At 36.1% G+C, this 25,239-nt stretch overlaps 1 protein-coding gene across 1 annotated transcript in view; it reads right to left on the reverse strand.

Moving 5' to 3' along the window:
* Window positions 1-24,823, reverse strand: part of LOC148956977 (guanine nucleotide-releasing factor 2-like) — a 59,610-nt gene extending 34,787 nt beyond the window's left edge. Inside the window, exons 1-3 of the transcript XR_016141673.1 lie at window positions 24,637-24,823; window positions 11,738-11,959; window positions 1,211-1,371 (exon numbers count right to left, since the gene is read on the reverse strand). The gene's annotated coding sequence lies outside the window, so the exon portion shown is untranslated. The remainder of the gene's footprint in view (window positions 1-1,210; window positions 1,372-11,737; window positions 11,960-24,636) is intronic.
* Between the last annotated feature and the right edge of the window lie 416 nt (window positions 24,824-25,239).

Raw genomic sequence — 25,239 nt, forward strand, 5'->3', positions numbered from 1 at the left:
TGCAAAAATGCGGAATTTTGTATTTTTTGCCAGAAGGAAGATCACGGATCCGTGTTTATTTCTTTGTTTTTTGTTGTTTTTTTTTGTATTTCCCCAGGGGTGATCGTATTGATCCAGTAGTCCTAGAATACCGCGAGAGAGCTCATCTGAACGGAAATTAAAATTTCTAGTGCCCTTTTTAAGTGACCTATAAAATTGGAGGGTAACTAGGCTCCCTCCCACGCTCATTTTTTTTTCCAAAAGTCACCCAATCAAAATTTTGAGATAGCCATTTTGTTCAGCATAGTCGAAAATCTAATAAATATGTCTTTGAGAATGACTTAATCCCCCGCAGTTCCCGGGGAAAGGGCTACAAGTTTTGAACTTTGCCCATTGTTTACATATAGTATTGGTTAATGGAAAGTATACAGATGTTTCAGGAAGAATTTTTTTTTTTGGTGGGGGAAGGGTCGGAGGAGAGAGTTACGGGGTAGGATCTTTCCAATGGGGATGTTTCCTTGGGGGAAGGGACGTTTCTGTGAAGGGGGCGCCGGATTTCCCAGCATTATTTAAAAAACGATCAGATATTAAGTAAAAAACAATTTTTTTCAAGTGATAGTAAGGAGCAACATTAAAACTTAAAACAAACAGAAATTATTACGTATATGAAGGGGTTTGCCCCCCAGTCAATACTTCGCCCTTTACGCTAATTTTTTCTTAGTACTTTCAAAAAAGCTCTCTATTCTAATTAACCGGCCTTTGTGATTCAGGGGTTTGTGATTCAAACAAAATTCGAACTTTAGCCTAAAGAGCGAGGTTTTGGCTAGGGGCAAACTCCCTAATATACGTAATAAAAACACACAAATATAGAAGTTCGTTACGTAAGTTATTTCGTAAGTTACGTCAGAACAAAATTTCAAGAAAGCCATTTAGCCAAAACAAGTAAAATTAATATGCAAATTTCATTCTAAATATTCATTTACGGTGAGCCAAAATCAAAGTTGCATTAATTCAAAACCATTCAGAAATTAAATAAAAAAAGCAAGTTTTTTTAAGTGAAAGTAAGGAGCGACATTAAAACTTGAAACGAACAAAAATTATTCCGTATATGAAAGGGGCTGTCCCCTCCTCAAAGCCTCGCTCTTTACGCTAAAGTTTGACTCTGTCACACAACTTTGTTTTTTAAAACAAAAAAAAACTATAAAAAAGTTGTAAAAAAGTTAAAGAGTACCATTTTTTGTGGTAGATGCAGCAAAGACAATGAGAGCGTCAACAGGACCTCCTCGCAATTCTGGAGTGTCATCATCATGGCGATCAAAGATCAAACTGTCAGTTACATCAATTTCATCAATGTGTGTGTATTCTTCAGCAGTCGAACCTTCATGCTCATCACTAAAACGTTTGTAAACGAAATCAGTAATACAATATAAAAATACATATATATATATTGGTCTAGGAAATTTCACTCTGAGAAAATTTCCCCCCCTCTCTCCCCGAAAATTTCCCCCCGTAGGAGATCCCCACCCTGGAAATTTCCCCCCGTAAGAGATTCCGACCCTCCTAGCTCCACAAGGTCCGTGAGACCTTGAGACTGAAATTGAAATCTCTTAATTTAATCTATTAATCTTCTTAATTATAATATATATATATATATATATATATATATATATATACATATATATATATATATATATATATAATATATAACGAAAACCCTGATTCTGAACCGAAAAATCTGTAGCTAAACCCTCCCCAGTTCAGATAGGTAACTTAAAATAAATGAGCTGTCAGTCTTATTGAGGGTCGGAGTCAAGTATCACGGGTGCTTTAAGGATTTTTGAGCAGGGAAATCTGACAGTCACATCCGCGAAAGGGACCGGCGATAGCCGGTAGTACTCTCGCTTCCACTAGAGGAATAGCTTTTTCGTTGACCGTGCTGCACTCTAGCGACTTGTTTGCTGTAGTTAAGTTTTCTTCAGACAGATGGCGCTGATAAAATATGTGTCAGAAAAGAGAGGTAGGACGAGCGTAGAGTCTTCTTTCCTTTCTATATTTCCTTCCTCCGATTCCTTTCCGCTTCCTAGTAGTTACGTTACGAAAGCATCGGCAAGAAAAACAAACAAAAACGCACCTGTGTTAAATCTCTGCTCGGACTCCAAAATACTTTCCATCTGAGGAGTTTTTTTGCAGATAGGTGGCTCTACAAGGCTCAGCAGACTGAAGCAACTTTGAAAAGAGTGTACGATCAAGGCATATATATATATATATATATATATATATATATATATATATATATATATATATATATATATATATATATATATATATATATATATATATATAAATGGGTCTAGGAAATTTCACTCTGAGAAAATTCCCCCCCGGAAGATTTTCCCCTGTAGGAGATTCCCCTGTAGGAGATTCCTCCCCCCTGTAAATTTCCCCCGTTGGATATTTCGACTCTCCTAGCTCCACAAGGTCCGTGAGATCTTGACACTGAAATTGAAATCTCTTAATTTAATCTCTTAATCTTCTTAATTAAATCCCATAATTAATATGTCATAACAGTTAACCACCCCGGATTATTCTATTCGAAAGCTATTTAGCCTTCCGAGCTGTGCCATACTGGGTCAGTTCATTTTTTTCGTATCACATCAGAAGTACGTAAAGTTTAGTAAAATAATGGAATATTTCAAATCAACGCGTGGAGTGGACACGATTGCCTTTGAAGAGTTCGTTTACATGACACAGATAGACTCAGCGGCTAGAGTGGTCAGTTTCAAATGCGAGTTGAGACGACTGACAAAGGAAAGGCAAGGCGAGTGCAAGGCAAAGATCAAGGTGAAGAATGGTGCTTTGGCTGGGCGTTTGAACGAACAATCACATGCTCCCAACCAGTCTAACTTTCAAGTACAGAAGCTCCGCAACCAGATGAAGAGGAAAGCAACCGAGACGCTTGAAACCCCACAGCAGATTCAATCCAGTCTTTGGTCAACATATCTGAAGGTAAGCGTCTTACGATTTCTTCCAACTATTTCTGCATGTCACCTACTTTGAAGATAACTACATCGGTAGAATGCGTGGAAGTAGGTGAGTACCTTACAACTTTCGTTGCCCGTGTCTGGAATATGTTCGACAGAGCAAAAGATGAACTCCCCAGGACAAACAACAATGTTGAGGGTTATCATAGAAGATTGCAGTATTCAACTTCGGCTCATCACCCTAGCCTTTGGAAGTTCTCGGATATCCTCAAGCGTAAACAAGTACTTAACAAGGTTGTTGTGATTCAAGCAAATGCGGGACAATCCAATGAACCAATTAAGAAAATGTGTGTGGATTTAAATGCCAGACTTCTACGGCAGATAAAAAACTACGGGAACGTCGGGACGCCGGAGTACCAGAGGCTTATTGCAAGAAATATTAGTTTTAAAGTGTAGCGTTTTAACCGTGTATGTATTACCGTGTATAACCAATTATTTACTTGACAATTAAAAAGTGTACTCCACTCGTTCTTATATTTTAGGCAGCCAGGAAAGAGAAGAATTTTGCAACAATTTTTGAGCCATGGGTTACATCCGATACAAATAAGTCTGAGGCAAGGGTAGTCTCCGGTGGCGATTATTTCCGAGAGGGGGAAAGGAGAATTTTTACCGGGGGGGGACATCTCCTAGGGGGGAAATCTCCGGGGGGGGGGATTTTCTCGTCTACTATATGCCTACCATTAATAAATAGCAAAATGATGTCCAAAAATGGTAAATTTGAAATAAATTAATCTTACTCTTATCTTAAGAGTGGCAATTTCTGAATTTACCATAATTACATTATTTTTGGAACAAATTTGCATCTAGTTTCTCAAAAATGTAAAATAATCCAAATGTATAATCCAAACATGGTCTATTCAAATAGCGCATATTTTTCTCAAACATGTAACGGAGAAACAAATGCGAGCCATTGTTTACCCCCCCCCCCCCCTCCAACAATTCCAACCATGGACAGTTCACCCACACATAAAATTGAGCAGCGAAAGAAAAAGTACAAAATAGGTACCTCAAAATGTCAACCTGATGTCCTAAGGGGTAAAAAAAGGACCAGATATAAAAGAAACGGTTCTAGGACAGGGGGGTACTTGGTCTCCAATCACTTTCCACTCATAAAAAAGGACTAAAATACTCAATTTTTGATCGAACGAGCATCTTCCAAAGCGTGTAGGACTATGAGGCCTCGTGGGAATGAGGAAGGAACAGTCCTTCATTGGAACGCATACCTCTCCTCTTACCTGGGATTCATGCAATAAACCGGGACAGGACTAATTTTTCCTGGGCCATTTATACACACTTCAAGCATGCGATTAAGGGTTTCTTCCTGGTCAGCTTTGAGAGTATCATGCACTCTTGTTATATTTCCCAAGTGTGCCCAGTGCTTCTTTTTAAGAGGTTTGAGGAGCCTACTTTCGGCTTCAATTGATTCTACACTTTCGCTAAAAAACATCCATGAGGTACCCTTTTCTGTCCGTATTTCTTTTTCTAAGAGTTTCAAACCTTCCAAGCATACACCCCAGTCATCTGTGTCATTCGTTCGGATAGCAATTTTAACTGTCTCTAGTTCAATTGTTGTTCCAGTATACCAGTTATTTGCTTGTTTCCTTCTTCGCTAGGTATTTGAGATACTGCCTCAATTAAAAGCAAATTTTCTTACTTTCTGCGAAGCCACTGCCTCCACATCCAGATCCTCTTTGATTTCTCTTAAATCGAGAGGCAGATTTGCAAGTTCTTTTACCAACGCTTGATTAAAATTCTGGCGATTTACTTTTCTTAATCTCCTAACACCTTTCTTTACCGTTGGAATAAATCAATTTTGAAATGCATTATCTAATGGTCTGGGAATGACGGAAGCTCTAATATCTTGGTAAAGACACACACCAGAAAAAGGTATCCACCACATTATCAACACAGAGCCCCGTTCCGTTGACTTTCCTCGTGATCCCTCCTCCGATGGCTCATAGCTCCCGTACCATCGCTGTAAACGTCTGCGTATTTGCCGACAGCTCCCAAAATTGTAAGATTAATCTTTTAGCACTCAAGCCCCTCTTATTAGTCGAGTTTGACAATGGTTTAAGCTCTTTTACTCTTGGAAGAGAGTGGCAACTACTATCGACAGGGTCAATCCCTTTTGAAGATGTTAATGAGCCCTTCACGTCCGGCATTAGCGACTCCAGAAGACCACGTGTGCTGACAAGAATTCATTTCTACTTTGCAGCCACTATTTCCTACGAATGCTTATTGACTCCAGGGATGACGATCTTTCATCCATAGCTTTTACTAATCTATGCTAATTTTTCAATCAAAATCTCTTAGCCTCTGTCTGTTGACCCTAATTTAGAGCCTCTACTCACGTCAATGCTTTAGTAATAGCAATAGTTGTAGCAGTAGCACTAGTAGCAGAATGCACATAGCACCTTTGGTTTTATTCAACACCCCGCTTAAACACGCTGAGAGCTTCAACTTAATACAGTAAGCCGTTTCCAGAGACATCGCTGATATGTCTCCTTCACAGCCTGTATGCGCACGGTGTGTTTTGAGTTAATTCAACACTGTTTCAACATTCCCCAAAATTTTTGCTTCAATACTATTAGCTTCATTAGTAGCAGTAGTAGTACCAGTAGTGATACTAGTAGCAGTAGAATTAGTAGTAGAGGTCTTAGCTGTAGTAACAGTAGCAGTAATAAGAGCAGTAGCAGGATTATTAGTAGTAGAAGTATTAGCAGGATGCAAACATTGCCTTTTGGTTAGTTCAACATCCCCCGTATCAAGCCCTGTAAGTTTCAACTTCATAATATACCAAACCATTCCTAAGATATTGCTCATATGCCTTTTTGACAAACTGCCCTGTTGAAAACAATTAGCCACTGCTATGATATTGCCAACGTGCCCTTTTGATAACCTGTATGTTCAGAGTGTGTTTTAATTTACTTCAACTTACCCCCAACCTTCCTTGAAATTTTCATCTTAGTACTCTTTTTATTTTAACTTGCCCTTCAACTTATTTTAGTTCAATTTACCCTCAACTGTAGATAGAACGAAGAATACACTGCCTTTCCATCATAAACAACAATAGAACAATAGGGATTTTTTGTTTTATATAAGACAGTGGAACGTAACTTTAAATGAATAGTTCGACCCTATATCCAAGGGCCGTCCTCAGTAAAACCAATGAAGAAAAAACGAATATAAAAGAACTCACATTAAAACTCTATTCCAAAAATCGTACATAAGTAATTCGTTAGATTTAGTGGAAAAACTTAAAAACGCAAGCATTTAAGAAAATACAATAGTAAGTAGTTTTGACATAGTGTCTATATTTACTAATATTGATGTAGCAATATCTGACTACTTATTAAAAACCAAAATAGAACAATATTTTAAATGCAAATTAAAAGTTAATTAAATTAAAAGTTATAGTGCACTTGTTAAGTGACCAAAAAATTGATGGGGAACTAGGCCCCTCCCCCACCCCTTTTTTCCTAAAATCGTCCGAACAAAATTTACAATGGACTAGCCACTCGAATTTCCAACCGAATGAGCCCTTTTCAAAGTTTCTACGACAACTCCTTTGATACGAAGTGCCCGGGTATGGAGAAAAAAAAACACATTGTGCCCTATTAAACAAAATAGAAGAAAATTATCCCTTAATCGGAGATTTAACAAAACGAATAGATTACGAGGTTTTAATGTTCCTAGTCAAAATTTGTAACAAGTATTCAATGTATTTTCAGTTCTGTAATTATTTTTATCAACAAATAAAGGGCCTCCCCATGGGGGCACCTTTATTCGGGTTGTTAGCAAATATTTATGTAGAACACCTTGAAAATTGGGCCTTAAATCCATATTTTTTAAAACATATCTATTGGGGGCGTTACATGGATGATGTAATATCACTCTGGAATTATGGGGGAAACGAACTCAGGGGTTTTCTATATCACCTTAATACATATGACCGAAATCTACAGTTTACCTTAGAAATTGAAATTGCAAATAAACTACGGTTCCTGGATGTTTTGATTATTCGTATTACTGATAAACTGAATTTTACAATTTACAGAAAACCCACACAAAACAACAGATATCTACATTTTAAATCCAATCATCCCCCACAAGTTAAAAGAGCTGTTGTTACCTCTCTTGTCAATCATGCCCTAAAACATTTGCTCTGAATCTCACATCACAGATGAACTAAACTTTATCAGAGACATACTTTTTGGAAACGGATATCCTATTGTCAATCAATCAATCAATCATTTATTACCCACAACTAACAAAAGTAGTACAAGTGGAGTACATAATAATAAAAAAGAAAAACAAAAAAGAACTCAACAAACACTAGCAATTAAATTAAACTAAGAAAAGAACTGTAAAAGACCTTGGTAAGGCCCAAAATTACAAAACGCATCTGCAGAAAGCTTTTTGTGTAGGTCACCGAGCTTTTGAGTTACATCCGTAACATAAAAATTTTTAACTAGATACCGATTTCTAGTCCATGGCGGCAGAGAAAGAAGAAATTTGCAAGAAACTCCCGTAAAATAAAGGGTCTTTTATCATGCGAAACTCCCACCAAGCCCTCAAATATAATTTACCTTCCATATATTCCAAAAGTCACTACAAATTTAAAAAAAGTTTGCACGCAAAATAATTTTTATGTAGTATTTATTAATAATTTTAAAATTATGAACTTCCTAAACTCTGGTAGATATAACCCCGGTTACTCGCCAAAGAGGGGTTTATCAAATACCATGTGATTGTTGTAACTTCTATGTTGGTAGAACCCATCAAAATTTAGAAAAACGCCTACAACAGCACAAAGATGACATAACTAAAGCTTTAAATTCTAATAGTATAAATATATCTTTTGATTCTGCCTTAAGCAGTCATATCTATGACAATCCTAGCCATAAAATACTTTTTGAAGAAACTTCCCTTACTGGCAATGATTTAGGCATAAAACAGGTTGTTCGAGAGGCAACTGAAATTAAAATCAAAATACTTGTCATTGCTTTGATCATATAACAAAAAGTGTTTGGAGTACTTTTTGTTGGGTTTTTTATTGTACTTCCGAAGTACGAATGTTCACATTACATCATAAAGAAATATATACCATGATAGGCGTTGAAAAATAATTCCCAATGTTAAACTAACACACTTCTCAATTTTTTAGGCCTTTTAACATGATTTAGGGGTAGGAATCATCCCTAAAGTTATTGTATGCATGAATTCAGAGACTATTTTATGACAAAAATGGTAATGGGTTCATCTAATTCTGAAACCTCTGTATGGTGATATTTTGCGATGTCGTATACAGAATTAGAAACCTTCTTTGAATGGGGATTTGGGAGAATATTCACTTAATGGCTTATATACAAATTTAATTAAAAATGATTTAACTAAATATACTAGAAAACCAGTAAACGATTCCACTCAACCTGTTACGGATAGACCTTCTAGGCTGGCTGCCAAGAAGGCAAGATTAGCTTTAAGAGCTTGTTTGTAAATGTCTTTTTTTTTAATTTGAATAAATTGCCTTTTTTCACTTCGCTTGATGTATCAGTCCTGTTTGAACTTCCTTGACGCAATGATGCTAAGTCAGTTTTGAAAATATCTTAGCTTTAAAGATTGTTGTTTATTATAAGTTCTTTTATATTTGTTTTTTCTACATTGGTTTTGCTGAGGACGGCCCTAGAATATTGGGTCGAAAAATTTATTTAAAGTTGCATTCTACTGTCTTATATAAGGGTGAGAAAACGAGGATTTTGTCAGCCAGTGGCAAAATATGAAGACGAAGAACAAGCAAATATTTTGACAAGGACCTTCGCCAAGTCATCTTAAGTGCTAAAAAAAAAAAAAAAAAAAAAAAAAAAAAAAAAAAAAAAAAAAAAAAAAAAAAAATCAAACCTTTTGGAGTTCACTCGACAAGATGCGAACAGACACTGAATGAAAGACCAAGCCGAAATCAATAAAAAGGGATTTTACAAAGAGATTGAGCAAGAATGTTTTGACTTGCAATAATTTTTGCTCGTCTGCAATTTCGGTTTTCATTAGATATGCAAATAGATCCTCTTAAATTTGACTGGGTTCAAATATTAATTGAGTCTTTTAGTATTAAATTGTTATAAATTAGGCTTAATGAAATATCTTCGGTGTTTCTATTTATAGCCGAATTTCTGTTTATATGTTTTTTTTTATCTCAATTACATCTTTAAAAGATTGCGGTAGGCCATTTACAGTAGATATTAAAGTTGCCTCCTAAAAAAAAAAAACGTGTGTAGGATTTTCAAATAAATGAAGGGCCAAGGCGGAATCAAGTTTTCATTTTTATTTTCCAATCTTAGTGACTTGTCTATTGAAATTTTGTCTTCATGCAAACGTTCACCAAGTTTTTGATGGGTTCTACCTATTTAAAATTTCCCACATGAACATGGGACTCCTGGAAGTAGACACCACTACCCAGTACATGGTCAGTTTTATCTTTTCCTGAGTTGAAAAAATGTTCAACTTTTTGTTCACTTTTGAAAGAAACAGAGAGATTGTGTTTATATAAAAATTTTCCAAGTTTATCGCTAAGTTTTGAAATGTATGGTAAAGTGGTGAAAGTTTTTTTCTGAATTGCCGGAATAACTGAACCAAGGGGGACGGGCTCCCTATTTTCTTGTTTTATCGTTTTTAATCGTCTATGCATGATATTTTCAATAAGGTTTACTGGGTAGCCATCGCAGAATAGAATATTTTTGATATAATTAAATTCAGATTTTACATGATTAAGTGAACAGATTTTTAAAACTCTGTCGACTAGAGATATTATTATCCCTCTTTTCAAAGAAGGGGGGTGATTTGACGAGAAATGTACATACCGATCATTATGGGTCGGCTTCTGTATTTAGAAAATTCAAGACTAGGAGTATTTTTTATAATCAAAACATCCAAAAAAGGCAGCTTTCCTGAAGCTTCTAGTTCCATTGTTAACTGGAGATTCGAATCAAAAGAGTTTAAATGTGCCAAAATATCCCTAAGAGAGTCCTGTCCATGTTCCCAAACAGAAATGGCACACCATAAAACTTTGGGGCTGAACATTTGAGGGGTAATTAGTCTACCGTCTTTTGAAATTCTTATTTCTTTTCTTAACTGCTGTGTGTATTTGTCTTTGGGATCACTTTTTATTTCTTTGTAAGTATTTTTATCCATTAAAAGGGGATTTTCTCACCCTTTTTTTATTTTATTTTTCATTCATGATTTCCTTTCCTCTCTTAGCTTCATATGTCATGTATAGCCAGTGTGTTCTTAGAATGTATTTACGTCAAGCAATAGAAGTAGTAGTTGGAGTAGTAATAATAGTAGTAGTAGCGTGCAAGTGTTGGCTTTTTGGTAAAATGGTGATGTTTCCTCATCATTTTCTGGAAGTTCCAATGTACTATGCTTAGTCATTCCGGAGTTACACCCTTTTGACAACCCATACACACATAACATGTTTTGATTCGTTCAACACTCCCCTCAACACTCTCTGAAAGGTTGACCTGAATGCCCTTCGTCTTTTTGAACACTAAAAGTCAAACATGCCCACCTTTCTCAATAACAAATATTATATGGAAACAACGAGTGAATTTAATAGCTTACAGCGCCTGCCCGAGTGCTGTGTGGGGGAGGGGTTGACACCCAGGTGAAATAGTTTCTGGAGATTTCAACTATGTTGAAAAAAATGGCTAATTTGATTAAATATTTCAAAAGGGATATTTCTATATTTTTATTGGATGAGTTTGGGGAATTGATGGGCGTGGGAGGGGGGCTGGTGGCCCTCCAGTCAATTTTGACTCTCATGAAGGGCAATAAAACTTTCCTATACAACTCCTTCTATAAAAAGCGCCTTGGTAAAAAAAAAACAATAATAAATAAATAAAAAAATAAATAATACATTGAGCCCGCATCGCTCTTTACTTAGGCAGCGTTATTGGCAGCATGCGATTGCGTGTTTTCAGCACTTTCCTAATTACAAACAATAATTTGAGCATAGAAAAGGTGCATAAAAACTTGTTCTTGACATTTAAGTCACGGACAGTATTAGAATATTTATGTTAGGTCGTGTTTGGTTGGATAAAAGGTCTCTCCCTGCCCACCCCGACCTTACCAGCCACAATCAATCACTTACCCACCAGATGCATGACCTCAAGAACTTCGAAAATATTAAAAGCATTGTGTTCTGATAAGACAATGTTTAGACTGATTAGACATTATTCCTGATATTACAGGAAATTGGCTGTACTTCCAGCATCCAGGTTGGATGGTTTCCACAGCTTCCAGAATTGATCAAGCACAAATTATCGTAGTAGAAGTATTGTGTTGGTAACGATCATTGTATCGAGATTGTTTATAAAAACAGTCTATTGTAGTTAAAGTGTCGGTTTGCAGAATCACCTTCCTATGACTGTAAGCCATACTATCAGACTAATTCATATTATGATCAAACTAAGATCCTTAGGTCCAACTAGAGGACAAATATATCAATACTGGACATATACTACAATATACAAATACTGGATGAATATAACGGTGAAAAAAAATGCAATAAGACATAAAACAAATAAATTACAAAGAAGAAGACACAAGTTAAAAATAGAAATGATGCACCCAAAAGGTAATAGCAAAAGCAACAAACAACAATGCTTACAAATAGAAAGAGAAAACTAAGAAGGAATACACACACAATGTGACAGAAATACCTATTTGTGTCTTCGGTGCTGACTATAATCGGTACATTTGATGGCACTTCAAACTCTGTTTTCTCACAAGCTGGCAACGGCGTGTTTGCTTTCAGTTCGTCAGTATTTTCCTCTACAGAAATATTAGAGCCAGGCGGAGGACATGAAAGGCGCTTCTTAGGTGGCAAAGCAGGGGGGACTAAATTCACCAATCCTTCTTCAGTCAAATAATCTTTGCTTAACCTTAAAAAAAGAACTGATTTAACATCAATTAATTTTATAAAAATAAATTTAAGCATCTACTAGTTTAAACTAGTAGTAATACTTATCACTACTTAATATTTATTGTATTTGTTATTGATTAATTTTTAATAATAACACTCAGATATAGTTTACTTTAATTTTTATTCCTCAATATTTATAATTAAATTCTAACTCACAAGGATCAATTCAAATGCTACTAAAGCTGAGGAGAATTTGCTTCAAGACGTTGATGGTAAATATTTGAAACGTTGTTTTGAAACGTTGTTGTTGAAGTATTTTAAAGTCAACTATTTTAACATTTCCTATTCGAATAAAATTTGACCAAGATTTATTTGACTAAAATTAAGATTTATGTAGAGATTTACTGAATTATTTATGTATGGATATACTGATATCAAAGTGACTATTTATTTATTTAATATTATTATAGTAGAAACCATAATTTCTTGGACCTCCCCTGAAAAATTTTTCTATTTGCTCAAAATTATCCCTCAAAACCGTAATCAATCGAAATTATATTTCAAACCATGCCTAGATTACCTTCAAACTACCAACTTTCATAGCCAATTGTATATATGAGAAATGTCTTAACCCTCATGGGCACCCATAAGGGGGGGGCAGACGGGGGCTCCACCCTCCCCCCGCCGGGATGAATTAAGTTGCCTTATATTTTATATTTTAATATTGAGATTTCTAATATATAGCATTGGAAGTACCAATTAGACCAGGTAGCCCCCCCCCCTAAAATTCAGCTTATGGGCACCCCTGTTACCCCTGAAGGGGTTACGATTTTTTGAAGCTTAGTTAATCTTGAAAAGAGCAAACTTAAAAATAAACTTTAAAAAGTAGAAGTCATGACAAAAAAAAAATTGTTTATTTAAGCACATTTGGAGAAACAATTATTTTGACTTTTTAAAGTTTTGACACGTACTTTATTTTAATCTTTTTAGCTTTTTGGCAATAATCTAGGACAGAAAATCCAATTCTTAACATTTTAACTAGCAGTTAAAAATCACAAACTTCGATTGTAAGACTTAATGACAAAATTACACCTCCATTCCATTCAAAAAACTAGTATCAAGAGTGCCACATCTGAAAACAACGTTTTTATTGTCAAAGATTTTTCTTTGGACATTTGATCCTCTGAACAGACGAAATCAAATAAAAGCGTTAATTTGTGTGATTCTGTTGAGATCTTACAATAATTTGTCTCCAGTTGTATGATTTTGAAGCATAGTGAAATTGAATTTATTTCGCTCTAAAGTAAAAAAAACAAAAAACAAATAAACATTTTTGTTGGATGGAAGCAGTTTTTGGATGTGTTGGGTGGTGGAATGAGTTGTTGTAAAGAAGAGTTGTTGAGACCAGGAGCCGCGGAAGTGTTGATTTTTCTTCTCTTTCTTACTGTTCTTCTCTTTTCTATATTTAAGGAGTTAGTTTAAGGAGTTTAAGGAGTTATATTTAAGGAGTTACTCCAAGCAAGAAATAGCTCGCTTTACAAATAAAGTTAATTAAAAAAATTTATTAATTAAAAATTAATTAAAAAAATACAAACAACATACTCAATATCTTCGTTGGACGATGAAACGGACAATGATGAAAGTTCAATATTAGTGGACAGTCGAGCTGTAATAAAATACGTAATAAACGAAAATAAGTCAATAATTTAGTACACTTGGGTAGACAAGAGTTTTGTTATTTTTTCTAAATAATTTATTTTATTCTTTTTATTCATAAATCTTATTTAGAACTTCAAAATTGCATGAGCTCCAGAACTTCGAATGCAACTTCAAGTTTAAAATCAATATTGCTCTTCAATACTCCATGAGTTCTAGAACTTCAAATTGCAATATTGCATTTCAATACTCCATGAGTTTCAAATGAAACTTCAAGTTTTAGAACTTCAAATTCAAGACTGCATTTGCCTCTAACTCATCAACCAAAAGCCAGGTCTACTTGTATATGATTGCAGTTGAGAACGATAAGATCCATCGGTATTGGAAAATTCCCTATTTCATGGTCCTGATTTAATGTTTAACCTTTCCAAGAAACACTTCAATTTTCTAGTTCTATGTCAATACCTGACCTTTCCTGACGGATCCACTACCTTCCAAATTTTCAAATTTCCTGGTCCTATTTCAAAGGAGTTCAAAGCTGTTCCTCCAGTTTCCTGGTCCTTTCTCAGCTTCCCAAATTCAATTTCAAAGCTTCCACTTTCCCAGCTCTATCCTTGCGTTTACGCAAATATATTATCCACAACGATGCAACATGTTAACTTTACACTTTGAGGAAATATTCTCTTTGCCAAGACAAGGATTCTTGAGAAATTAAACCCTTGCCCTGAGGGCTGTGGGGGATTGTCATCTTCAAAAACCTAATTTCCAGAACTTTCAACTACGTTGAAAAAAATGGCTATACCAAAATTTTGACTGGATGTGTTTGGGGAAACGATGGGCGTGAGAGGGGCGTTAGTTGCTCTCCAATCCCTTTCAACTATTAAAAAGGAACTAGCCTTTTCAATTTCCAATAAAATGAACCCTTTTGAAATTCCTACGACAACGCTTTCAATAAAAGCCTTATATGCCCCCAGGGCATAACTTACAAGCCTTGCCCTGACGGCTGGGGCGGGGGGGTGTAATCCTCAAAGACCTACTTTCCAGAGCTTTCAACTACGTTGAAAAAAATTGCTATCTCAAAATTTTGAGTGAAAATTGTGGGCGTGAGAGGGGGGCTAGTTGCCCTCCAATCACTTCCGACTATTAAAAAGGGCACTAGCCCTTTCAATTTTCAATCGAATGAGCCCTTTTTGAAGTTTCTACGACATCGCTTTCAATAAAAACCTTATATACCCCCAGGGCATAACTTACAACCTTTGCCCTGACGGCTGGGGGGGTTTCTCATCCTCAAAGACCTAATTTCCTGAACTTTCAACTATGTTGAACAAAATTGCTATTTCAAAATTTTGATTGGAAATTGTGGGCGTGAGAGGGGGGCTAGGTGCCCTCCAATCACTTCCGACTATTAAAAAGGGAACTAGGTTTTCAATTTACAATCGAATGAGCCCTTTTTGAAGTTTCTACGACAACGCTTTCTATAAAAAAAACAACTTATATGCCCCCAGGGCATAACTTACAACCATTACCCTGAGGGCTGCGGGGGAGTGTCGTCCTCAAAGATATAATTTCCGGACCTTTCAACTACTTTGAACAAAATGGCTGTGGGAAATTAAACTAGACCAAGACAATGAGATAGTCATCGTCAAGAGAGCTGAGGATAGAAGGTAATTGGAATTAAGAATGGCCAACTGAGAGCACGCCTTCAGGATACCCCATGCCTATAAGTTCAAATTATTTTCTGTTTTTCTCCATTTCTTCTCTTGACTTAAGGACGTACAGTTTGAAGTTAATGAGAAAGCATTTTCTTTGAATGCACTTTTTTGGCCCATTGGCCGGGCCAAACCACTCTTTTTTCTTCATTTCCTATTACACTAGACCCCTTATCACAAGCACTTTCAAAAACACCTGAAAAATTTAATCTTTTTGTTTGGGAACAACTTGAGGTTCTGAGCTCCCAATCTATCCTTAAAAAAAAAAAAAAAAAAAAAAAAAAAAAAAAAAAAAAAAACACTTTGGAGACAGTAAAGGGGACCAAATACAAGTCTCGTTTAGAGGTAACCCATAATCCCACATCTTTAAGGTACTGGCAATTTCCTTTTTTTTCTTAAATTATTAATAGCTTGGCCGAGTCCCTGGGCAACCCGTAAAAAATAGCGCTTTTTAGGTATGAAACCCGACTGACTGACGGTATCTCAAACAAAAGGCTTAGCGAAAAATGTGGTTCAATCCCGCTTTCTAGACTTATAATGAGAAAAAGAATAAGATGGCTAGGACAAGTTCTATAGAAGAAGGATGACATATTCTCAGATTATTCTTGTTGTCCAATCGTCTAGGGCCCAATAAAAAGCAGGTCGCACCCCAATGGGTTGGGAGGATGTCGTAAGGAGAGGTTTAAGGGGAATTGGAACTTCTTGGAAGGGTGAAAAAAGGGAGGTTTTGAATAGATTGGGGTAGAGTAGAGCGTGCGTAACTATTTTGGCATCAGGTGGCTTGGTTCTGAAATAAGTTTTGTAGTAGTAGCAGTAACGATTGTCGAAACCTTTAAATTATGTCTTAAAAGCCAAAAAGCGTAAAAAAAAGCTTGATCTTTTTTTTAATGAAAGGTTTTGTTGTCGAAATCTGACAATTAAAACTCTTGGAATTCGGAAATTGTATAAAAATAACAGAAATCCTTGAAATATGAAGCCTTTAGTTATTGAAATCAGAAAATTGAAAGCCCTAGAACCCTTAAACTGTAAAATATTGAAATTCTTGAAAAGTGAAGGACTTAGTTGTCGAGACATGAACATCGATTAGAATTCTGAGATTTCGTAAAAATGATGAATGTTTTGCAACTTGAAAGCTTTATCTGTCAAAGTTTGAAAATTAAAAGTTCTGTGACACTAATACTGTGAAAAAAAAACTTGAATTTCCTGAAAATCGAGGGGATTTAGTTGCCAAAATATGAGAATTAACTCTAAAAACTCTCGAAATGTGAAAAGATTGATTGTTTTAAATATTAAACATTTAATTATTGAACCCTGAAAATTGAAAGCACTAGAACTATCAAATTGTGACAAAACTAAAATTTCTTGAGATGTATAAGGTTTGCTCTTTCAAAATCCAAATACAAAATTGGTAGAGCTATGGAGTTTCCTAAAAAGATGGCAGCATTTCTTTAAATGTGAAAGTTTCAGTTGTCGCAAAAAAAATATTTCCCTCGAAATGTGAGAGGTTTAAATGTAAAAATTTGAAGATTGAAAGTCTAAAAACTCTGGAATTGTGAACAAACTAGATTTTCGTGAAATAAGAAAGGTTAAGTGATCACAATCGGAAAAATTCTTAGATTTCTGAAATTTTGAAAAACTTGAATTTCTTCAAATTTCAAGGATTAGTTGTGAAAATCTAAAAATCAAAAGTCTTAGAACTTGGAAAATATAAAAAAATTGAATTTCTTGGAAAATGAGGGATTTAGTTGTCAAAATCTGAAAAAAAATTCTTACAACCCACAAATTGTAAAAATAAATTGACTTTCTTCAAATGTGATGGATTTAGGTGTCGAGCTCTGAAAACTTAAAGCCTTGGACCTCAAACGTTGTGAAAGAAGCTGAAGATCCTGAAATCTAAAGGGTTCTGTTGTCGAAATCCAGAAACTAAATCTCAGAGCTCTGAAACTGTGATAAATCATGAATTTCTTTAAATTTAAAGAGTTTGAAATTCAGGAAATTTCCTTTAAAGAGGATATTGAAATTCAGGAAATTGAGACGTAGAGTCTTAGAACAACGAAAACCGAGTGGAAATTGAAATTCAGGATATTAAAATTCAGGGAATTGTGATTCAGGGATGAAGAGAACGTATGATATTAAGAGCTAACTTCCATTTAATTAGGGAAAGAAATAAAATTCCTAGAAGGGATTCGTTATAGTGAAGGAACCTGTGCACGCACAATGTTCGGATGAAGAACTTGTCCACCTCTAGGCTGTTTCAAAAGAACTGAAGGAGTTGAGGGTTGAGCTTCAGTTTATAATTTTGACAGGCTAGAATTTCCCGAAATTCATTTAGCATCAGGGATTTCAGAACTATAACATGCGTGGGTCCGTTTGTTTGGTTACCCTTAGAATATAGGAAAAGATTTCCGTTCTGTTTGTAAGTCTAAAAAATGTTATTTCTTTTTCGGTATGCTATATTTTGTTATGCTATAAATTACCATTATTTTTACTTCTGAGGTTTAGATTCATAGACGTCAAAAGAGTTTCACAAGCAAAATTACAAAAACTTAGATCTCAAGATAGAAGAGTTTTAGTAAAGGTTTTATCCTTGTATGGTATACCAGAAAAATACATTAAATTGATTATTGCAATGTACGAGAATAACACTGATAAGGTTAAGGTAGGAAATGAGGTTAGCAGCTGGTTTTGTATTAAATTAATTAAAAAAAACTTTTTCCACAAAATAAGTTTTTCAAAGAAAAGTAAAGAACTCCATTAAACAAAAATGAGCAAAAATAAAATAAAATAATCTACCAAGCGTGAAACTACCACAAATCAGCATCGATAAATAAATGAAACCCAAAACGCACGGAAACTAAAATAAATAACCGAGTCAAACTCAAAACGAGCAGAAATTAACATAAGTTGGGCTCAAAACCCCTATGCCTTCCCAAGGCCAGATCACAATTTGCACTTTACTGAAAAAAAAATATAAATGTTTTTACTTTTATAACTTTAATAAATTAAATAATATTAAGATTTTGATTACTAAATATCAGTATATGTATATTAAACTGACAATGCATATTCATTTGTATTTATTTTCAGTAAAGTGCAAATTATGCTCTGGCCTTGGGATGTCATAGGGGTTTTGAGCCCAACTTATGTTAATTTCTGCTCGTTTTGAGTTTGACTCGGTTATTTATTGTAATTTCTGTTCGTCTTGGGTTTCATTTATTTATTAATGCTGATTTATGGCAGTTGCATGTTTGGCAGATTTTATATTTTATTTTTGCTCATTTTTGTTTAATGGCGTTATTTCCTTTTCTTTGTAAAAATTGTTTTTTGGAAAAAGTTTTTTAAATTAGTTTCTGGTCGTTTTATAATGACATAGTCTTTTCAGAGAAAAAGAAAATAATACTTTAAATCTTTTCGTTTTTTTTTAAATTTATAGTTTGGCCTGCTATTTGTATGCTGGAGAAAAATTTTCAGCAATTTTTAACAGCATACACCCTCTTAAAAATCTGGACACAAAAAGTAGTGTTTAATTTAGTTTCATACCTCCTCTAGTTGACCTGAAATGGAAAACTTGATACCATTCGCAAAAAAATTGATACCATTCGCTATTTTGATTTGGTTAAATCTTAAGAGCAGAAGCAGCCCCAAAAGTTTGAACATAAAACCCTCAGTCGTTCTTGTGATACTCCTGAGATGCCTGATTGGGCATTAGCATTAACACAGTGCATTTTGATTTAATCTTATGGCAACATTTAGTTTTAAAAAACATAAATTCAAATGGGAGGGTGGGCATGGGAGAGGGATTAGTTTTCCTTCAATCACTTTCGACTATTAAAAAGCGCATCAGCCCTTTCTATTTTCAATCGAATGAGCCCTTTTCGAAGTTCCTACGACAACTCCTTCGATACAAAGTGCCCTGGTCTAAACAACAACAAAAAAATAATATATTATACCCACATCGATCTTTACTATAAAAATGTCAAGCCTTCTAATCCCTTTCGACTATTAAAAAGGACACTAAGCCTTGCGATTTCCAATCGAATGAGCCCTTTTTGAGTTTTTACGACAACACTTCCTATAAACACCTTATATGCCCCCAGGGGATTAATTGCAACTCTTATCCTAAGGGCTGTAAGGGCTGAAGGTCATCCTCTAAGACCTAATTTCCAGAAATTTCAACTACGTTAAACAAAATTGCTATCTCAAAATTTTGATGGGATGTTTCTGGGAAAATGATGGGCGTGAGAGGGGCGTTAGTCTTTCTCAAATCACTTACAACTATTAAAAAGGGCACGAGCCATTTCAATTTCCAATCAAATGAGCCCTTTTGAAGTTTCTACGACAACACTTTCTATAAGAACCTTATTTGCCCCCAGGGGATAACTTACAACCCTCACCCTGAGGGCTGGGGGGGGGTTGTCATCCTCACAGAACTTATTTCGAGAACTTTCTACTACGTTGAACAAAATGAATATCTGAAAATTTTGATTGGATATGTTTGGGGGACGTGTGGGCGTGAGGGAGGGGTTAGTTACCGTCTAATCACATTCAAATATTAAAAAGGGCACTAGCCCTCATAGTCTCCAATTGAATGAGTCCCTTTCGAAGTTTTTACGACAACTCTATCATTAAAAACCTTATATACCCCCAGGGCATAACTTACAACCTTCGCCCTGGGGACTCTGGGGGGTTTTTCATCCTTAAATACATAATTTCCCGAACTTTCAACTACGTTGAACAAAATGGCTATCTCTAAACTTTGATTGTATGTGTTTGGGGAAATGGAGGGTGTAAGAGGGGGGTTAATTACTCTCCCCTCACTTTCGACTATTAAAAAGGGCAATTTCTATTTCCAATCAAATGAGCCCCTTTTAAAATTTCTCCAACAACTTTCTATATAAACCTTATATGACCCCAAGGCATAACTTACAACCCCTGCACTGAAAGCTCTGATGGGGTTATCATCCTAAAACACCTAATTTCCAGAACTTTCGAATAAGTAGAACAAAATGGATATATCAAAATTTTGATTGGATATGTTTGGGGAAATGGTGGGCGTGAGAGGGGGGTTAGTTGCCCTTCAATCACTTTCGACTATTAAAAGGGCAATAGCCCTTTCAATTTTCAATTGAATGAGCCCTTTTGGATGTTTTTACAACATCGTCTTCAATAAAAACCTTATATGCTCCCAGGGCCTAACTTAAAACTCTTGCCCTGAGGGTTGTGGGGGGGGGGGGGGTAGGTTGTCATCCTTAAAGACCTAATTTCCAAAACTTTCAACTGCATGGACTAAAATGGCTATCTAAAAATTTCGATTGGATTCGTTTGGGGAAAAGATAGGGGTGAGAGGGGGGTTAGTTTCTCTCAAATAACTTTTGACTATTAAAAAGGGCACTAGCCCTTTGAATAATCAATCAAATGAAGCCTGTTGCTACAAACATTTCAATAAGTACCTTATGTCTCCCCACGGCATAACCTAAGGCGCTTTCCCTGAAGACTGCAGGGAAAGTGTCCTTCTCAAAGGTATAATGTTCTGAACTTTACCTGAGTGGAACAAAATGGCTATTTCAAAATTTTGATTGGATATGTTTGGGGAAATGCTGGGCGAAGAAAGGGTGTTAAGTGCCTTCCAATCACTTTTGACTATTAAAAAGGGCACTAGCCATTTCAATTTGCAATCGAAGGAGCCTTTTTGAAGTTTCTATGACGACGTGTTCAGAAAAAATCTATATGCCCAAAGGGCATAACATACAACCCTTGCCCTGAAGGCTGTGGGGAAGTTTTCTCCTCAAAACATAATTTCTATCTGGAAATCCACAAGACTGAACAAGATGGCTATCTAAAATTTTTGATTGGATGTGTTTGAGGAAAAGGTGGGCGAGAGAGGGGGGCTAGTTGCCCTCAACTCACTTTCGACTATTAAAAAGGGCACTAGACCTTTGAATTTCAAATAGCATTGAGCCCTTTTTAAAATTTCTACGATAAAGATTTCAATAAAAACTTATATGCCCCCAGGGCATAACTTAAAACCCTTGCTCTGAAGAATATGAGGGGAGTGTCCTGCTCAATGGTATAATTTCCCGAAATTTAACTACGTTGAACAAAATGGCTATCTCAAAATTTTGATTGGATGTGTTTGGGGAAATGGTGGGCGTGGTTAGTTGCCTTCCAATTACTTTCGACTATTAAAAAGGGCACAAGCCATTTCAATTTCTAATTGAATGAGCCCTTTCTGAAGTTTCTAAGACAACGCTTTCTATAAAAACTGTATATGCCCCCAGGGCATCACTTTAAATCCTTGTCCTAAGGGTTGAGAGGAGGTTGTTATCCTCAAAGACCTTATTTCCCGAATTTTAAGCTAAGTTAAACAAAATGGATATCTCAAAATTTTGATTGGATGTGTTTGGGGAAAAGGTGGGCGTGAGAGAGAGGTTAGTTACCGTCCAATCACTTTCAACTATTAACACTAGCCCTTCGAATTTCCAATCTAATGAGCCTTTTTTGAAGTTTCTATGACAACGCCTTCTATAAAAAAAATATGCCCCCAGGGCATAGCTTACAACCCTTGCCCCGAGGATTGGGGGGAGTGTCCTCCTCAAAAACATATTTTCTATCTGGAAATCAACTACGCTGAACAAAATGGCTATCTCAAAATTTTGATTGGATGTGTTGGGGGAAATGATGGTCGTGGGAGGGGGGGGGCTAGTGGCCCTCCAAACACTTTCAACTATTAAAAAGGGCCCTAGTCCTTTGAATTTCAGATCAAATGAGCCTTTTTTGAAGTTTCTACGACAACGCCTTCTATAAAAACCTTATATGCCCCCAGGGCTAAACTTAAAACCCTTGCCCCGAGGGTTGTAGGGGAGTGTCCTCCTCAAAAACACAATTTCTATCTGGAAATCAACTACGCTGAACAAAATTGCTATCTCAAAATTTTGATTGGATGTGTTTGGGTGAATGATGGGCACCGGGGGGGGGGGCTAGTTGCCCTCCAATCACTTTCGACTATTAAACCGGGCACTAGCCGTTTGAATTTCCAATCGAATGAGCCTTTTTTGAATTTTCTACGACAACGCCTTCTATAAAACCTTATATGTCCCCAGAGCATAACTTAAACCCTTGCCCCGAGGGTTGTGGGGGAGTGTCCTCCTCAAAAAGATGTTTTCTATATGGAAATCGACTACGCTGAACAAAATGGGTATCTCAAAATTTTGATTGGATGTGTTTGGGGGAATGATGGGTGTGGGGGGGGGGGGGCTAGTTGCCTTCTAATCCCTTTCGACTATTAAAAAGGGCACTAGCTGTTTGAATTTCCAATCGAATGAGCCATTTTTTTGAAGTTTCTACGACAACGCCTTATATAAAAACCTTATATGCCCCCAGGGCATAACTTAAAACCCTTGCCCCGAGGGTTGTGGGGGAGTGTCCTCCTCAAAAAGATATTTTCTATCTAGAAATCAACAACGCCGAACAAAATGAGTATTTCAAAATTTTGATTGGATGTGTTTGGGGGAATGATGGGCGTGGGGGGGGGGGCTAAGTGCCCTCCAATCACTTTCGACTATTAAAAAGGGCACTAGCCACTCCAATTTCCAATCGAATGAGCCAATTTCGAACTTTCTACGACAACTCCTTCGATACGAAGTGCCCAAGTATGGAGAAAAAACAAAACAAAAAAAACAACAACACATTGTGCCCACATCGTTCTTTACTTAGGCAGCACTAGCGCGCTGCCTATGATCAGGAGTTAAGCAGAGTTGTGTTCTATCCCCCTTTATATGGATTATTTTGATGGAGTTTGTCTTAAGCAGCACAGGAAAGGCAATGGAAAACCACGGAATCAAATGGAGAGGAAAAAGTCCCATGGACTTAGATTGTTCTGACGATTTAAGCATCCTGGATGAAAGTGAGAGCAAAGTGAATGAAGTTTTAGACGTTTTGCGAGTTCAGGGTGCTAGAATAGGTTTGAAAATTAATGTTAAAAATACTAAGTCACTAAGGCTAGGAATAAGTGAAGATGAAAAGGATACGATCGGTAATGAAAAGATTGATCAGGTGGGCAGCTTCACTTTCCTTGGTAGTATTATTAGTAAAGATGGTGGGAGCAGTGAAGATGTTAAAAGTAGAATAGCCAAGGTCCAGGGTATTTTTTCACAGTTAAAAAAAGTTTGGAAGAACAGGAAGATAAGTCTGCAAACCAAGATTAGAATATTAGAAGCTACAGTAGTACCCGGCTGACTGACCGTATTTCAAACAATAGGCTATACGAAAAATGTGGCTCAATACCGCTCTCTAGGGCTGTAATGAAAGAAAGGTTGAGGTTCATCCTTCATCCGCACGTTGTGCGGATGAAGGATGAGAGATTGCCGAAGATTGTTCTTTTCAGTCAACCTTCTAGGGATAAACGGAAAGCAGGTCGTCCCCGTCTGGGGTGGGAGGACGTCATAAAGAAAGATTTAAAAGAAATTGGAGCCTAGTGGGCGGGCGTAAAGAGGAGGCTTTGAATAGATTGGGGTGGAGGAGTGTGCGTAGCTGTGTTGGCCTCAGGCGGCTTGGTGCTGCGGTGAGTTGTTAGTAGTAGTAGTTCTTAGACTTCAAGTCAGAGACATAAGTTTGCAGTAACATATCTATTGTCAGTCCAAGTCAGCGCAACGATACATTCTACCATTTGTGATTCAAGACCCCCATCTTTGATTAAATATAGTACAGTATAACATCTCCGGTGTTCTTCCGTCACAGCTATAGAATGCTACTTTATAAATGTGTTTCCTCTGAAACAGAATGTTTCAGAATGTCTTTTCCGGGCAAAGAGAAAAATTCCTAGGAGGAATAAGTTAGCATGTTGTATCACTGGGAATAAAACATGCATTTAAGGATAGAGCCAGAAAAGTGGAACATTCTTTGGAAAGTTCAAATATTGAATTAGGGCCAGGAAAAGGACAGGAAACTTTCGTCTTAGAAGGGTAGTATATTAGCATTAAGACCAGGAAACGAGTAAAATGTTCCCGAAAACACTAGAAATTGAATTAGGGCAAAAAAGGTGGAGGAATAGCAAAAAAGGCTTTGATTAGGTCCTGGAAACGTATAAAATCGAAACGTTGCAAATCTATCAGGAAATGTCAGATTTTGAATTGGGCAAGGGAATTGCTATTTTCGAAAGGTTAGACATTGAATCACAACCGAGAGTTGGACTGTTCAATAGTGAATCTTATAGTTAATCCTATTTTGGTTAACTACTCGTAAAACTACCGAAAATGGCTGTGCATTTTTATAGAGAAGATCAACGATTTAGATATAAGTGTTAAAATAAGTAAGAAAATATGAATGTCAATACCTTTCCAAGTAGTCACTGGTAAAAGTTCCAATATCACTTGATAACAAAGCAGAACTAAACGTTGCAACAGATCGCTGGCTGTACAATCTGGTTTTGGCTGACTGCTTACTCAGATTATAAACAGAATGTCGCACAAACTCGGCATTCGATGAAATAGAGTAATCTCCAGGCATTACATTCATGTAGCAATCGACTACAAAGCAATATTAGTTCGGTATAGAAATTAAATAGAATACTAACAAACACCCTGTTTTTATAAATATAAGAAAATGTATTTCGCTTATAGGCAAGACCAAGGTAAGGACTTGAGGGGATAAGAACCCCATCTAGCAGTCTAAAAAAAAAATTCTTATTCGAAACATGGTGTTTAGCTAATATTCATTTATTTCATTCATTCTATGAATTTATAAAAAAAAAAAGTTAAATGTGAGCTTCAAAAACTTTTTTTTTGTTATTACTTTCAAGAGTCCATTTTGTTTTCATTGATATTTTACCATTTTACAAAAAAAGTGTTATTTATTTTACCAATACTATGTTTAATTTTATGTGTCAAAAAACTCAAAATCCTCTTTTTTTTGTACGATTCCGCTAACTATGTTTAAA

The sequence above is a fragment of the Artemia sp. Qi Xiang Cuo genome, chromosome 1, assembly GCF_049724085.1.
Source record: "Artemia sp. Qi Xiang Cuo chromosome 1, ASM4972408v1, whole genome shotgun sequence".
Classification (NCBI taxonomy): domain Eukaryota; kingdom Metazoa; phylum Arthropoda; class Branchiopoda; order Anostraca; family Artemiidae; genus Artemia; species Artemia sp. Qi Xiang Cuo.